Source organism: Amblyomma maculatum, chromosome 2 (genome assembly GCF_055883805.1).
Source record: "Amblyomma maculatum isolate TAMU_Amacu chromosome 2, ASM5588380v1, whole genome shotgun sequence".
In the NCBI taxonomy this organism is placed as follows: domain Eukaryota; kingdom Metazoa; phylum Arthropoda; class Arachnida; order Ixodida; family Ixodidae; genus Amblyomma; species Amblyomma maculatum.
Window position 1 is genome coordinate 176,421,676 of NC_139345.1, and position 15,013 is coordinate 176,436,688.

Below are 15,013 nucleotides of genomic sequence, written 5' to 3' on the forward strand. Positions count from 1 at the left end.
AAGCGTGAAACAATCACTTTTTGTTTGCCTCGTCAGGCATCCACCCCAAACCATGGCCGCAAACCTTGGCCCAAACCGTGGGCATATAGGGCCGAATAACGAACCCTATATTCCCGGACTCGACAGTGCAGCCGGCCTCTTCAAGTGTTCGCTGCAAACAACTCGCGAGCGGCTTTATAGACCATATATGCGTTGTTTCTATGGCCACGGGTTATCATCTTGAAACTATAACTCACATGACCTTGGATTGCGGAAAACATGATCTTGGGAAACGTAGCTAGAAGATCTCAGGCCCTAAACCCACTTTGCGGAGACACATTCGATGCCGCTGTGAAGCAAATCATGCGGTCGAGACTCGAGACAACTCAATGAGAAGTTTAAGACAGAAAGGGAGGCAGGGCTTAAACGCCGCAAAATAAGATGCACCGAGGCAAGAGCATGGCGATGCGACACGACCAGAGCTCCTAGTGGTACGTTACTTGGCTTGTCGGGTTTTGCGTCCCAAAGCGACAAGGCTATGAGAGACGCCGTAGTGAGGGCTTCAGACGTTTCAACCACCTTGGATTCTTTAACGTAGACTGATGTCGCACAGCACACGGGCGCCTGGCTTTTCGCTTCTATTGAAAAGCGGGTGCCGTGGTCGGGATTCGATCCCGTATCCTTGGACACACCGGTCGAGCATCACCACAGCGGGTTTGAGGGGTCCGTTGCTTCCCGTTTGGCATTGACTGATGCAAATCTTTCAGGGGAGCACTTGTCACTATGCGTGCAGCAAGGTGAAAGCATTGTTGCCGCCCTTCTGCAATGTTTGGAACGCCACTAATTCCTCGCGAGGGAGTATTCTCCCTCTATTTGCACTCAGAGAGAGAGAGAGTAAGACTAGAGGGAAAATAAGAGAGGGAAGGGGAGAAAGAGGGAAATGAGTGAGGGGAGAATGAGGGGAAAGAGAGAGAAGATGAGGGAGAAGGTGGAGGCGAAGAGGCCGAGACTGTTTTGCCTGTTTCTCTCTCTCTGGACAGACCTTCTTCCTCTCTCTATTTCTGTGTGAGAGATAGAAAGACAGAGATAGAGGCTGTTTCTCATCGCTGGCTATCATTATCCATCACTATTACTATCGATCACTAGTACAAGAACCCCACCGACGAATGGCGCACAGATTCTGAGTACGCCACTCAAGGGCTGTTCAAAGCTTTCGCCTTGGAACGCCAATCGGAAATCTGGTCGCGGGGAGACTTCCGCTCCACCGCCATGTTATATCAGGCTGGCCGTGCCACTCGTCTCCCGCGCAACCGTCGCCAACAGGGCTCCCGCTAGCCTGGCGCCGCTGCCCCCCTCATCTACTCGGACTAAGGCGCCAACCCCCTGCAATTGCCTTGCACGCGCATGCACCAGAAAAATGGAGAAGAGGGCACGTAGTTTGAAACACGGTGGCCGCGAGGCTCCTCTTAGTGTTATGGGGGCTGTTTAAATGTTTCTAACAATGTGAAAGGCGAAAGCCTAGTTTACCGTTCTCTTGATCTGCGGTGGAGTTGGGTACTTTGTGCGGATCTTCAAGTTCAGGCATTTTCCGCCTAGCAAGGAAAACCCCGCACGTACGACGCATCTAGAACACATTCATATTCTTATACGAAAATTCCGGACGTAGTAGAGAGCACTACTCAGGTTCCACATTTTCGTCCCCGTCGAACCAAATTCGGTCACCTACATAACAGACTGCACCACCACGGGTATTGTCCCCACAATTTTTCTTGTACTTGGCTGCGGCTCTCCCGTGCTGCATTTGCGTTGTCTCTACAGAGACCACACCCGTTATCTCTTGACCAGCCCTCCTTGGGAAGCACCCTCGAAGTAGGTTCCTCTCGCTCGCGATCGCTAGGAGCCTCCTGCTCACCCTGTCTATACTTTCTCCTCTCAAATCTTGCACGTGTGGCAGCCGCGTCTCTCTTCAGCATCTCTTTTTTATCGAACGTCTGCGTCGCATTACAGCCGCACTTTGATCTCGCTGGGCCGTACAGCAGCTTGTTATGACCTTGCATCGTTCGCACTGGCGCGCTCTATTGTTCGCCTGTGGGCATGGATATGTGCTGAGGATATGTGCTACTGGTGCAAGGGCGCTAAGTGAGCCTGTTTCCATGAATCCTTTTGTGTAAGCCTGTTTTGCTTTGTGGAGACCCTGCAAATGCCAAATTGGCCCTGTCAAGGGAACATCTAGGAAAAATACAAAGAAATGTTCCCCTGCGGGAAATAGCCGGAAGTGCTTTCGTTCAATGGTTCACCCTTCCCGTCGAGAAGCGCTATCGTCCAGTGAGGAATGCCTACTGTCCAAAGGAGACGACAGAGTGACACGTCCGCTGACGTACAGGACAAGAAAGGAGCAAGGTGATTACGGCCATTAGAGGATTTCCCGGGAATGCAGGAAAGATTTGCAATTGCTGGAAAGGGACAATGCTGGGAGCAGTATGCGGCGCGCACGTGCACTTGGGTTTCTGAGAAGGAAATCCACTTACCGGAACCAGCATATCGAATCTTTGCTGAAGAATAGAAATGTACCTCCTCGCCGTTCCCAAGCTCTTCCCGCCAACAAGTGACCACGCCCAACGAAACAATGCCGGACCAGTCAGTGCATCAGACCATCAGTGCAGTGATGTGTTCGATTGGATGCCGATATCTGAGGGGCGTGCCCTGGAACTGGTTGGTCAGCATCTTCAGAGAGGGGCTGGACATAGGGGGTTTTAAGGACATTGCAGAGCACGAAAAGACGCTGTGAGCCCTGGGTAAACAACTCATCCAGACGCTTCTCGCTATGAACTCTTAACGCTTGCCATTTTGCTGATGTACCCTTCTTTTTCATGTAAATAAGTTTTCTCAAAGTGCCATTAAACCTGCTTGTATATATTTTACCAACTTCGAAGATTCAATCCTTCATGAACCCGGAGTCTCTGCACGCTACCAAGAGAAGGCCGGGTCGACTTAGCAACAGCGTCACGACAACTGGTGACAAGCGTTGGGATCTGAATCTACAAGCCACAACATCTGGTGATTGGAGGTGGATCAGAATCTGCAAGCCACAACATCTGGTGATCGGAGGTGGCATCTCAAGCAACAAGCAGGAGCAACAATCGGCCAACAAGAAAGCAGCTCGGAACATCGATCACATGTGTTTGTGAGTGCTTGGCTTTTCTTCTGATGTGGACCAGGTTCTAGAACAGGGTTAGATTTTAGAACTGGTAAAGAGTGTTGAAACGCCTTTAGGTTTGGTAGTTTGCACAGTTGTTTTGGAAGTAGCCGACACTCAGAGCGATCATGGACCTACAAAAGCTGCAGAAACCGGAACTGTTGCTATTGTGTGACGAATTGGGAATTGATACAAGTGGTTTGGCACGCAAACCCTTGATTATAAAGGCAATAACTGATTTTGGAACCGATGATGAGGAGCTCAGTGAAGCATTGAACCTCATCGGAAAAAAAAAAGGAGGAGCAACTCAGACAGCAGAAAGAGCGGGGAAAAAAGGAACAGAGGCGTGAGCGTGAACTGGAGAGGGAAAAAGAGGAAAAGAGGCGTGAAATTGAGAGAGAAGCAAAAAGGCTGGAGCAAGAAATTGAGCTCCGGAAATTAGAACTAGAGTTGAGCAAGAGGTCGGGCAATTGTCCCCAGCTAGCGGTACCTCTTCTCAACAAGGAGGCAGATTTCAAGATGTCAAAGTACATGCAGCCATATGTGATATCAGGGGATATCGGTCTGTATCTGGCTAACTTTGAGCGAACCTGCGAAAAACTGTCCTTCCAGCGAGACACTTGGTCTCAGAGATTATTGACGATTCTGCCCTGCGAGGCAGCGGAGGTTGTCGCGCGGCTAAGCAAGGAGGACGCGGACAACTACGAGAAGGTCAAAGCTTGCCTTCTGAGAAAGTATAGGCTTAGCGCCGAGGCGTTCAGACAACGTTTTCGGAACGCTACTAAGTCCAGGGACGAGAGTTACCCTGAATTCCTGTACAATTTAAGAGTCAATTTGGGCGAGTGGCTGAAGAGCACAGATTCCTACTTTGATAGGGACGCTGTAGTCGAGCGAATTCTTTTGGAGCAGTTTTATAACTGCCTCCCAGAAAAAGAAAGAAATTGGTTACAGGACCGAGGCGACATTAAGTCGGCAACTGAAGCTGCCGAACTCATTGAGGAGTATGCTTCGCGCCGACAATTCAGCAACCCAGCAGTGGATAGGCCCCGCAATCCCAAGTTGAGTGTGAATAATCGTCAGAAAAGGCACTTTGCTAGAGTTGGAAACGAAGAAAGGAAGGCTTCTTCAGGCAAACTCCCTAGAAAGGACGGCAGTGAGAAAAGTGGGGAAGTGACCAACGCGCAGAACACAAAGAATAAGCTTGAGGCTACGAAGCCGCTCACATGCTTTAGGTGTAATGAGCAGGGTCACCTGCCGTCAACTGCCGGAAAGAAAAGATTGCTTTCTCGTATGTCAGTGCCTGCGATGAAAATATGCAGCTTTTGGAACCCTACCTGCATGACCTAGTAGTCAACGGGAAGCCTTGCAAGGTACTGCGCGATTCGGTCGCAACGATGGATGTTGTCCACCCGGCGTATGTGTCGCCTTCCGACTATACAGGACAGTGTGCATGGATCCACCAGGTAGTGGAGGAACAGAGTGTGTGCTTGCCAATCGCGAACGTGGTCATCGAGGGCCCTTTCGGCGAGTTAACAACTGAGGCTGCCAATTCAGGAAAGCTTCCTAAGTGCTATCCGTATTTGTTTTCCAACAAATCGGACATGCTACTGCGAAAGAGGGGCATCTTTTTCGGAGACAGAGTTGTGCAAGCCTTAACACGCTGAAAGGCGCGAGAACTAGCTACACTGCTCATTCCAGAAAAATCCACAGCGGAGGGAACGGCAGTTAAAACAGTGGTCGATGCGGAAGATAGCGGGTCAGAAAACTTTGAGAGCGAGGCATCTCAGATAAGTCAACTTGAAAGTGAGCTTGATGAGACGCGGAATGAGGACGTTCTTGAGAGTAACCTCTTGCCGCCAATGTCTAGTAATCTTACTAGACTTTTAAGTGGAACCCGAGAGGACTTAGCTATGGAGCAAGCCAATGATCCCAAGATACGGGAGATAAGGGAGCGCCACCGCGCCACTAAGACAGCAAAGAATATTTCTTTCCAGATGAGAAAGGGAGTGCTGTATCGCTTATTCAAGGATAAGCGCGGAGTAGGGCAATTAGTCGTTCCCCAAAAGTACCGCGAAGACTTACTGCGACTTTCCCATGGCAGCTCGTGGTCATGTCACCTTGGAATACGGAAAACAAAGCAGAGGCTGTTGCAAGAATACTATTGGCCTGGATGTTTTAAGGACACGGAAAATTTTGTACGGTCATGCGACACGTGTCAGCGGGTTGGAAAGGCGCAGGATAAGTGGAAAGCTCCGATGGTGTTAGTACCAATCATTACCGAGCCGTTTCACCGGTTAGTAATAGATGTAGTTGGGCCACTTCCTGTGACTGTATGCCCAGCCACAAAGTTTCCAGAAGCTGTTCCGCTGCGCGAGGTGACGTCCGAGAGTGTAGTGGATTCGCTGCTGTCAGTGTTTGCATGAGTTGGATTCCCTTCCGATGTCCAAAGTGATCAGGGTAGCGTTTTCACAAGTGTCCTCACCACCTCATTTCTCGAGCGATGTGGCATTAAAGTAGTGCATAGCTCGATCCACCATCCGCAGAGCAACAGCGTAGAAAGATGGCATTCTGTTCTCTAACGCGTCCTGAGGGGACTGTGCTATGAAAATAAGCGCGAATGGGATACCTGCCTGCCTGCAGCACTTTTCGCTCTGCGGTCAGTGCCGCACGAATCCACTGGATTTAGCCCAGCCGAGTTGGTGTACGGAAGGTCACTGCGCTCACTTTTGCGAATGGTGCGCGAAGCCTGGGAGGGGCGCGGAGAAGACCCAACAGTAGTAGAATTCATTCTGAACCTCTTGAATCGCTTACATAACACGAAGGAACTCGTTGAGGCCAGCATGAAGTCAGCCCAGGCTCGTTGCAAAGTGTACTATGATAAGTCAGCCCGTCAAAGGACGTTTCGTATCGGGGACCAGGTGATGTTGCTGAGAGGTTCAAGGCAGAATAAGCTCGAAGTACAGTGGGAAGGACCTGCTGAAGTCGTTGCAAAGCTTTCTAACACTAACTACGCAGTGAAAATCCCCGGTAGGCGTAAAGAAGTGCGCATTTATCATTGCAGTCTTATGAAGCCTTATGTGCAGAGGGAAACCGTGGTAAATCTAACGTTAAACCTTTCCGAGGAGATGGGGGATAACTTGATTTGCCTCAGCGGAAAAGGAAGCAACGCTCAGGAGCTTCTCAAAAAGACGGAGCAGAGAGGAGAACTAAAGAAATCCCAGCTGTCCGATCTGGGCGAGATAATAACAGAGTTTGAGGCCTGCTTCGTGGACAGGCCAGGCAGGACTGATTTGACTGAGCACGATATTGAGCTGACTTCAGACGTGCCAGTACGATCAAGGTGCTACCGATTTTCTCCAAGGCAAAGAGAAATTCTGGATAAGGAAGTAACTCGCATGCTGGAATTGGGAGTAATAAAACCCTCGGAAAGCGATTATGCTTCGCCTATGATCTTAGTAGAAGCTCCAGGTAAAGACCCTAGACCTGTGGTAGACTACCGAAAGCTAAATTCTCTCACCAGGGATCAAGTGTATCCTATTCCGAATATCGAGGAGAGAGTAGAACAGGTCAGTAGAGCGGCATATGTGACTACGCTGGACCTTACTCGAGGATACTGGCAAGTACCGCTCACTGAACGCGCCAGCAGATACGCGGCTTTCGTCACTCTGACGGGCAGCTACCAGCCAACAATGATGTGTTTCGGGCTCAAAAATGCTCCATTTTGTTTTTCCCGACTCATGGATAGGGTTTTAAAGGGGTGTGAAACATTCGCGGTGCATTATTTAGATGACATTGCGGTTTTTTTCCGACTCATGGGCGGGCCATATGGTGCATCTAAGAGCTGTACTGAGCCTTTTGCGTCAAGCTGGACTAACCGTAAAGGCCGAGAAATGTTGCCTGGCAAGGGCGACCGTGGACTACTTGGGTCACAATGTAGGTCAAGGTTTAAGCAAACCCAGCGAGATTAAGATTTCTGCGGTAGCAGATTACCCGCGGCCGAGCACGAGGAAGGAAATTCGGGCAATCTTGGGGCTGACGGGATACTACAATCACTACATCCCTAACTATTCAGCTTTGGCTAGCCCTCTGACCGACGCTCTCCGCAAGACAGAACCGACAAATGTAGTCTGGGACGAACAAAAGGAAGCCTCCTTCGTAAACCTGAAGTCTGTGCTGGTTAGCCGTCCGGTATTGCGAGCTCCAGACTATGACCGAGAATTCACGGTCCAGTGTGATGCAAGTGATCGAGGGCTAGGTGCTGTTCTCTGCCAGAGAGATGACGACGGTAATGAGCACCCGTGCTCTACCTGAGCAGAAAACTGAGTTCTAGAGAGAGAGCTTATTGCGCGTCAGAGAAAGAGTGCGCTTGCATTGCATGGGCCATTCAAAAATTGCAGTGCTATCTTGGAGGGGCCAAATTCACCGTAGAGACGGACCATTGTCCCCTGGCGTGGCTGCAAACTGCGACATCGAAGAACAGCCGCATTCTGAGGTGGAGCTTGATTTTACAGCAGTACAATTTTGAAATAAGATACAAAAAGGGGAAGTTAAATGGGAATGCGGACGCGCTTAGCCGCTGTTTCTAAGCGGTCCGAGGTGTTCCTCACCATGTATCCAAATTGATAATCAGGTTTTTTTTTTGTGCGCTTGTATATGTGTGACTATGTAAAGCAGCACGTTTGGTTTTCTAGGCCTACGTGGGTCCTGAACGTCTTGAGTGTGGGCTTTTCTCGGACAACAATGGCAGTTTTCCTTTCACCTGGTCTCTTCAGACGGGAGCCGAGTGCTTGCTTAGACATGTGGTTGAGTTTCAGAGACAGCTCAAGCAATTTGGCCTACGACAATCAAGACAACGCGACAAGCAACAGCGAGCTTCAAGCATTCATGTGCAGGCCATTAAGTCGTCTCTTCATGCAGCAGCTGCGACTGCTGCCCTCCGTGACTCTTCTGGCGGGGGAGGAGGCTGTTATGACCTTGCATCGTTCGCACTGGCGCGCTCTATTGTTCGCCTGTGGGCATGGATATGTGCTGAGGATATGTGCTGCTGGTGCAAGGGCACTAAGTGAGCCTGTTTCCATGAATCCTTTTGTGTAAGCCTGTTTTGCTTTGTGGAGACCCTGCAAATGCCAAATTGGCCCTGTCAGGGGAACGTCTAGAAAAATACAAAGAAATGTCCCCCTGCGGGAAATAGCCGGAAGTGCTTTCGTTCAATGGTTCACCCTTCCCGTCGAGAAGCGCTATCGTCCAGTGAGGAATGCCTACTGTCCAAAGGAGACGACAGAGTGACACGTCCGCTGACGTACAGGACAAGAAAGGGGCAAGGTGATTACGGCCATTTGAGGATTTCCCGGGAATGCAGGAAAGATTTGCAATTGCTGGAAAGGGACAATGCTGGGAGCAGTATGCGGCGCGCACGTGCACTTGAGTTTCTGAGAAGGAAATCCACTTACCGGAACCAGCATATCGAATCTTTGCTGAAGAATAGAAATGTACCTCCTCGCCGTTCCCAAGCTCTTCCCGCCAACAAGTGACCACGCCCAACGAAACAATGCCGGACCAGTCAGTGCATCAGACAATCAGTGCAGTGATGTGTTTGATTGGATGCCGATATCCTAGGGGCGTGCCCTGGAACTGGTTGGTCAGCATCTTCAGAGAGGGGCTGGACATAGGGGGTTTTAAGGACATTGCAGAGCACGAAAAGACGCTCTGAGCCCTGTGTAAACGGCTCATCCAGACGCTTCTCGCTATGAACTCTTAACGCTTACCATTTTGCTGATGTACCCTTCTTTTTTATGTAAATAATCATGTAAATAAGTTTTCTCAAAGTGTCATTAAACCTGCTTGTATATATTTTACCAACTTCGAAGATTCAATTCTTCATGAACCCGGAGTCTCTGCACGCTACCAAGTGAACGCCGGGTCGACTTAGCCCCAGAGTCACGACAAGCTTCATCCATGGCCGCTTTCTTGCGGTGGCAGTTGCAAGGGGTATTTCAAGCTGCTCGAGACTTATCTGCCGCTTTTTGAGTCTTGCCAACCCCTGACTAGGACGTGGTGCGCTGTGAGGCGCCCATAGCAACGTGAGCCCCATAACACTGCATTCTTCCTACTAGCAGCTGCGAACTGAAAGGGCGCAGAACTATCTGGCTTCCTGGTATACACGTCACGGTTCGTTCTTCTGCACATTATGACGCTACCTTGAGACAAAAGCCATAAATATTTGAGGACGCCTAAGCTTCGCATTAGGAGTAAACGCGATAGCACACCTTGTACCCACCCTGTTTTAAAGCAAACTTCATGCACGCTAACGAGGAAGTGAAAGGCAGCCGGTACTGAACCCATTAACGCAGTCCCATCCCACAAAGGCTGAACTTAAGTGCCCATTTTATTCTTTCAAACCACCCTCTACGGTGGCGGCTTTTCGCTGACGTGAGCTATATATGCTAGTGCGTAAAAGGGTGGGCACCTAAGCTCCACCTTTAACTGTACGTATCACGAGACAGCTTTAATGGCTCCCACTTAGTGACTCGTTTACGTGCATGCACATCCTTTAAAATGGTGGCGGTTTATGCTCTGCTAAGAATGCCTTTGCAACCAGCCGCGTTGGTTCTGTGGTTACGACGCTCGGCTACTGAACCCGAGTTCTTGGGACCAAACCCGACCGCGACTGCCAGGTTTCGATGCAGTCGAAACGAAGATGTCCCCATTTTATCCATATCAGAGCACGTTAAACGGTGGTAAAAACATTTATTGATGAAACCAGGGTAGATTATAAGGGTTTAGATCGTTCCTGATTCCGACTGCTGTCTGTCAGGCCGTGCCTGGCAGTGACCGCTTCAGTCCAGTCCTCAGTCCGCTTCAGTCCATCTGCTTCAAGGCTAGGTCCGAGCTGGAAACCGTGATCTCCCAACCCTCTCGGTCCGGGAGGCCCCAATTGGGCTGGAAATATTTGCATATGAAATTTTATGATCGAAGGTGGCTCTAGGTGCGTCGCATAGATAGCATCTGGGACGTCGTACCGGCCTGGATGTGCCAATGGCAACCAAGCTGAGGAGAGAAAGATTTTGGCTTGGAGCTGCAGTCAGACTATTTGATTGAGTTCTGAGAGAGAGATGTGACGTGGGGAATAGAAGAGTCACTGCTCTCGGTAGTGAAGATTATATCATGATAGGTGTGAAGTATTTCCCGCGTGCTTCCCCAGTCCTCGGTATGCACTGCTCGGTGGACGTCCGCTCGAGCAGTTTAATGGGCTGCCTCGTTGCCGGGGTTTCCTGCATGGCCTGGTACCCAGACGATGTGAATCGCTCGGAGAGCTGTGGATCCAGAGGTTAAGATTTAATAGGCGCCTGGATGTATCTGCCCCCTTACGAAATTTTAAGTGGCCGATTTAGAATCGCTGAAATTTATTGCGTCCGTATCTGAGCGCCCATGTGACAGCGATAAGGATTTTTTTGTTTTTATTCTAATTTTAGGCTAGTTTCTTAGGGCACGTGTTTAGGGCAAGGGCAGTTCAAATGATAGAGATATTGTGTTGCATCCATCTATAGCGCCGGTTTTCAAGATGTTAATGAATGACTCGGAGGTGAAATATGCCATGGTTAAGCAGATACGCTGTTTGACCTCCAGGCAAGACTCCGTTTTTCAAACCCGATCGACAGTGACATCTCTGTGATGAAAACGTGTGTACAGATAAACACCATGACGTCATCAAACAACTGTGACGTGAGTCAGCATAGCAAAGAGCAGTGATGACGCAGGATAGCTCACCGTGCCTGTCTGTATCGACTGTGCACCCCAGGGAAATCTCTGCGCTTCTACGCTCTTGACTCGATGGCTTTCCACACTGTCTTTGTTGCTGCATGTTACAACTACTTCCCCTGGTGTCAATTTCACAATAGGCATGCTTTTCAAGCGCAATGCTTGAGTATACTGTATGCGCGCACGGACACGCTGATCGGACTCCGAAATGGGGAAGCATAATTTATTTACTCGTTTTTGACGCCGCACTCGTGCAACTTGAACCTGGTGTACATTAAGGCTGCCTGCTGTACCCCGGTCCCAAGAGCATTCATGCACAAGTGCACAGCTTTCGGCAACGGCACCGCTCTCTGGCATGCCGTAAGAAGGGAAATGTTCTGCCGCTACCCGCCTGCCCTAGACGTCACTGGGCCTAGCTAGTATCATATCAAAACGGCAGCGGACGGCGCTTCGAAATGGGCTAACGCTGTAATAAACGTTGGACTTTCGCGCCTCTTTACTGGGAAGCCTATCACATACGGAGTTGTTATGCACGCGAATAAACAGTAATCCGCGACAGATTACCGATAGCGGAGGGTATCGGAGCCGATCGCCGCGGCCACAGCTTTGCATGTACCGATCGCCTTGACAGCGCCAGATGGCACCACATAATGCCACTCAGGTCTGCCACGTCGGGACTAATCAGCGCGCGAGCAAGCGTGAGCTTTAGCGCGGAAGCAGGTCACGGTGGCTGACGTTGTCTCATAGGGCTTTTTTTTCTGCTAAAACATTTTTTTCGGACTCCAGCTTGTAGCTCACAGCGTCGGCAACCCGGGCTGAGCGAGCAGCATCTTCACAGCAATCAGTAACTTTGTTCAACATGTCTGACCAGCTGATATTTCCTGCCCGCCAAACACCAAGCTTTCGTGGCTGTTGTCGATTCCTGTTTTTTCACTTCAGTCTCTGGCGAGCGGGTCGAAATCAAAGTGCTCGGCAATATCAAAAACATCCGCGCCTTCGGGCGAAACAACGTCGCACGTGTTATGCTAAGCTGAAACTACTCGACAACGATATTTTCTTGCACTTGAAATTGCAAGCAGACAAAAAACGCTACCCGTATACGTCATTAGATAGTGTGTACATGCCGCCAATCTTGCCAACAGGAAGCGCTCGTGTGGCGCGCTCGCATTGTTGACGTCATCGCACACTCGTGCTCGGAGAGCTCGAAACCGAAACGTCCTGATAAACGCCCTGACAAATAATTATTTGAGGCGGGTTGTGGCTTTTAGGGTCGCAGTCCCTCTGTTTTGAACCATCATGAATTGTTTAAAGCAAAAATCCTGAAACAGAAAATGTACGTGTCTATATTCGCTTAAGCAATCTTATCAATGTCCTCCTGGTAAGATCTTATCGTCTTTCTCGCCAAATCTGTCCAAGTCCGCACTAAGAACTTACAAAGACAGAGACCGTCATATGGCGCCAACTCCAGACGGAACACTTTCCCCAATCCCAAACGATTCCATAATATTTCCTCAACGGTATTTGCCGATGTGTAAACACTGCAATGTCTCAGCAGACCTCCTTCATATGGTCTTGACTTGACCACGACAACACATGCCAACACCCACACAACATACCTGGGAGGCTCTTCAATGCAGTTCTACCCTGGACGACCAACGAGTGGTCATCAGTCTCGCTCTAGACGCTGCCAGATTCCAAGGAGTCTGGGCGGACCCCTAGATCTGGGCCTCCGGCCCCTTGACTATTTTAATAAACGTTTACCAACCAACCAAAATCTTATGGCTCCTGCCCCTGCTTGCTTTCGAGCGTAAATATTTCCTTGCTTCGACCAGACGAAGCGTTGGCCATTTCCTTAGCCTTCGTTTTAGCCAGCCAGAGTAACAACTTTTTAAAAGCAGTCAAGTTGCCAAAAAGTCAAATGCGTGTTCGCATAATTTGCGCTTTAAAAAACAGTTTTCTTTGCCGGTCGATTGGTAAAACGGATCAAGACTGCAGGCACTCTGTATGGCTGCGAAGGAAAGCGATGAAACCTTTCAATGTCGCATGCTTCAAGTGTGGGTAAATAAATCTTTAGAGCAAGGGTGTTGAATTCTAAGAGCAAGCGAGGACGGGCTAGAAGTATGATATGACTACAAAACATGAAACAGAGCAGAGAACAAGACACAGGAGAGAAGCACCACGGGACGAGCTCACACTAAGAACTGATTTATCGGAGCGAAACCCCTTTCCTGCAAAAGGAAAAGCATGCGCCACAAACGCTCAAAGCACCACACCCAACAAAGCCATCTTATCAAACCAATAAACTGAAGCTCCTTCTTATACGGATGCATCAATCCTTCATTAACACACATATCAGGTCCTTGTCTTACAATGTGGAAGGCTTCAAGGATTGCACGTGCCTAACGTTTCGTGGCCTTTAATCTTTGTGTACGCGAAAGGTGGTGTGCATTGTTCTTTTTCTTTTTTCTTCTTTTCACAAGACTGACAGTGTCTTCGCAGGTGGCTGGTACTGCCCACAATGCGAAGTGAACGAGTTCATGTGCTCAGACACAAGTATTGGAGACAAGTGCGCCTGCTGCAGGACTGACTACAGCTCTTGTACTTCAGTTAGAAAGTGTAGGGACATGCTGGCTGGAAGCTGTTGAAGGACTACAAGAGGCTGGCTGAGGCAAGCACCGAGTTTCTTTGAAACAAGAGTATACTGAGCCTTCCTCAAGCGCCCACAAAGCAGGTCGGCATGGTTCCTGCTGTTTTCTTCGGAGTGGTGCTAGTCCCTCCCGACGTTGAAAAGGTTCTCAGCAAGGGGTCCAAAGTTTAGCCTTGGAGTTCCGCTTAGGAAACACGACCTTTTGGTTTCGGTGAACAGGATGGCTGAGAAAGTGAAGAGAAAGGAAAAAGACCGCAGTCTCTTGAAAGCATTCGTTCCCTGCGGAATTGCAACGAAGAAAAAAAGGACGGCGCTTCCCTGATGAAAAGGGTCGCAGGCTTCCTTAGTGATTCTGGGCTCGCCCCAATCTTGGTCTATAAGGAAGGCGGCTATGTGCTCTTGCCTCGGAAACAATATGGTGAGAAGGCCTTATTAGCTATAGACAAAACTTTCGGCCTAGGGATTTGAAGCAACAAAGGCGAAGGTGAAAGTGGTAATGCTCCCTCAGGATTTAAAACTTAATTTTTTTAAGGCGCAGTGCTCAGGAATACGATACATGAACTCACAGTGTTTTCAGTGGCAAGGGCGATAAGGTGGAATGTCCGTTTCAGGTCATCGTCACAGAGAAAGGACCTTGGCAGTCATCCGGCACCTACAACGACACCTAAACATCCGTTTCAGGTCATCGTAACAGAGAAAGGAACTTGGCAGTCAGCCGGCCCCTACGACACCTAAAAAGCCTGTCACCTGAGGATACTAACTAGATCAGCAGCTCAGACAGCTTGGTGGATATTTTCAGAACGAACCTGCCAGGTCCCAACAATGGCTTCTCAATGGGAGCTGTTTATTCCGTTCCCCACGACAAGTTGTCCCTAGCCCTTGTTACGTTTCTCCACCGAGAAGTGGGACAGCTGACGCGGCCACCGCACAGCAACAGGCAGAACCGCGAGCGGATCGGCCATTTCGACGCCGTTCATCGGCCGCGCGACGCCTCCTCCCGCCGACAAGTCTCAGCGTGTTCCTGCCACGCGCCAAATGTGTGTGCATTTGAATTTGAAGTCGTTGCGCAAACCGAAATTGCTGGAGCTTGCGGAGGAGTTGGGTCTGAATTTGTCAGGCAAACTCAAAAAACCAGAAGTGTTAAAGGCTATTCTTGCGTTGGAAGCTGAAGATGACGAGCTTTCGGAATGCCTTGAGATCATTGACGAACGTCACGAGGAAGAGGAACGTGAACGTAGGGAACTTCGCGAGGAGAGAGAAAAGCAGTCTGCCCGCGTAATGAAACATACAGCTGGAGGCGTCAGCACATGGAATGAGCGCGGAAGAGCTTTGCAATGCCATTAACAATGCAATGCAGTGTAATGGTTCAATACCGCGAGATGGTCTACCACCGTTCCTCATCGCCGAGGATATATGGCAGATTATTTGGCAGA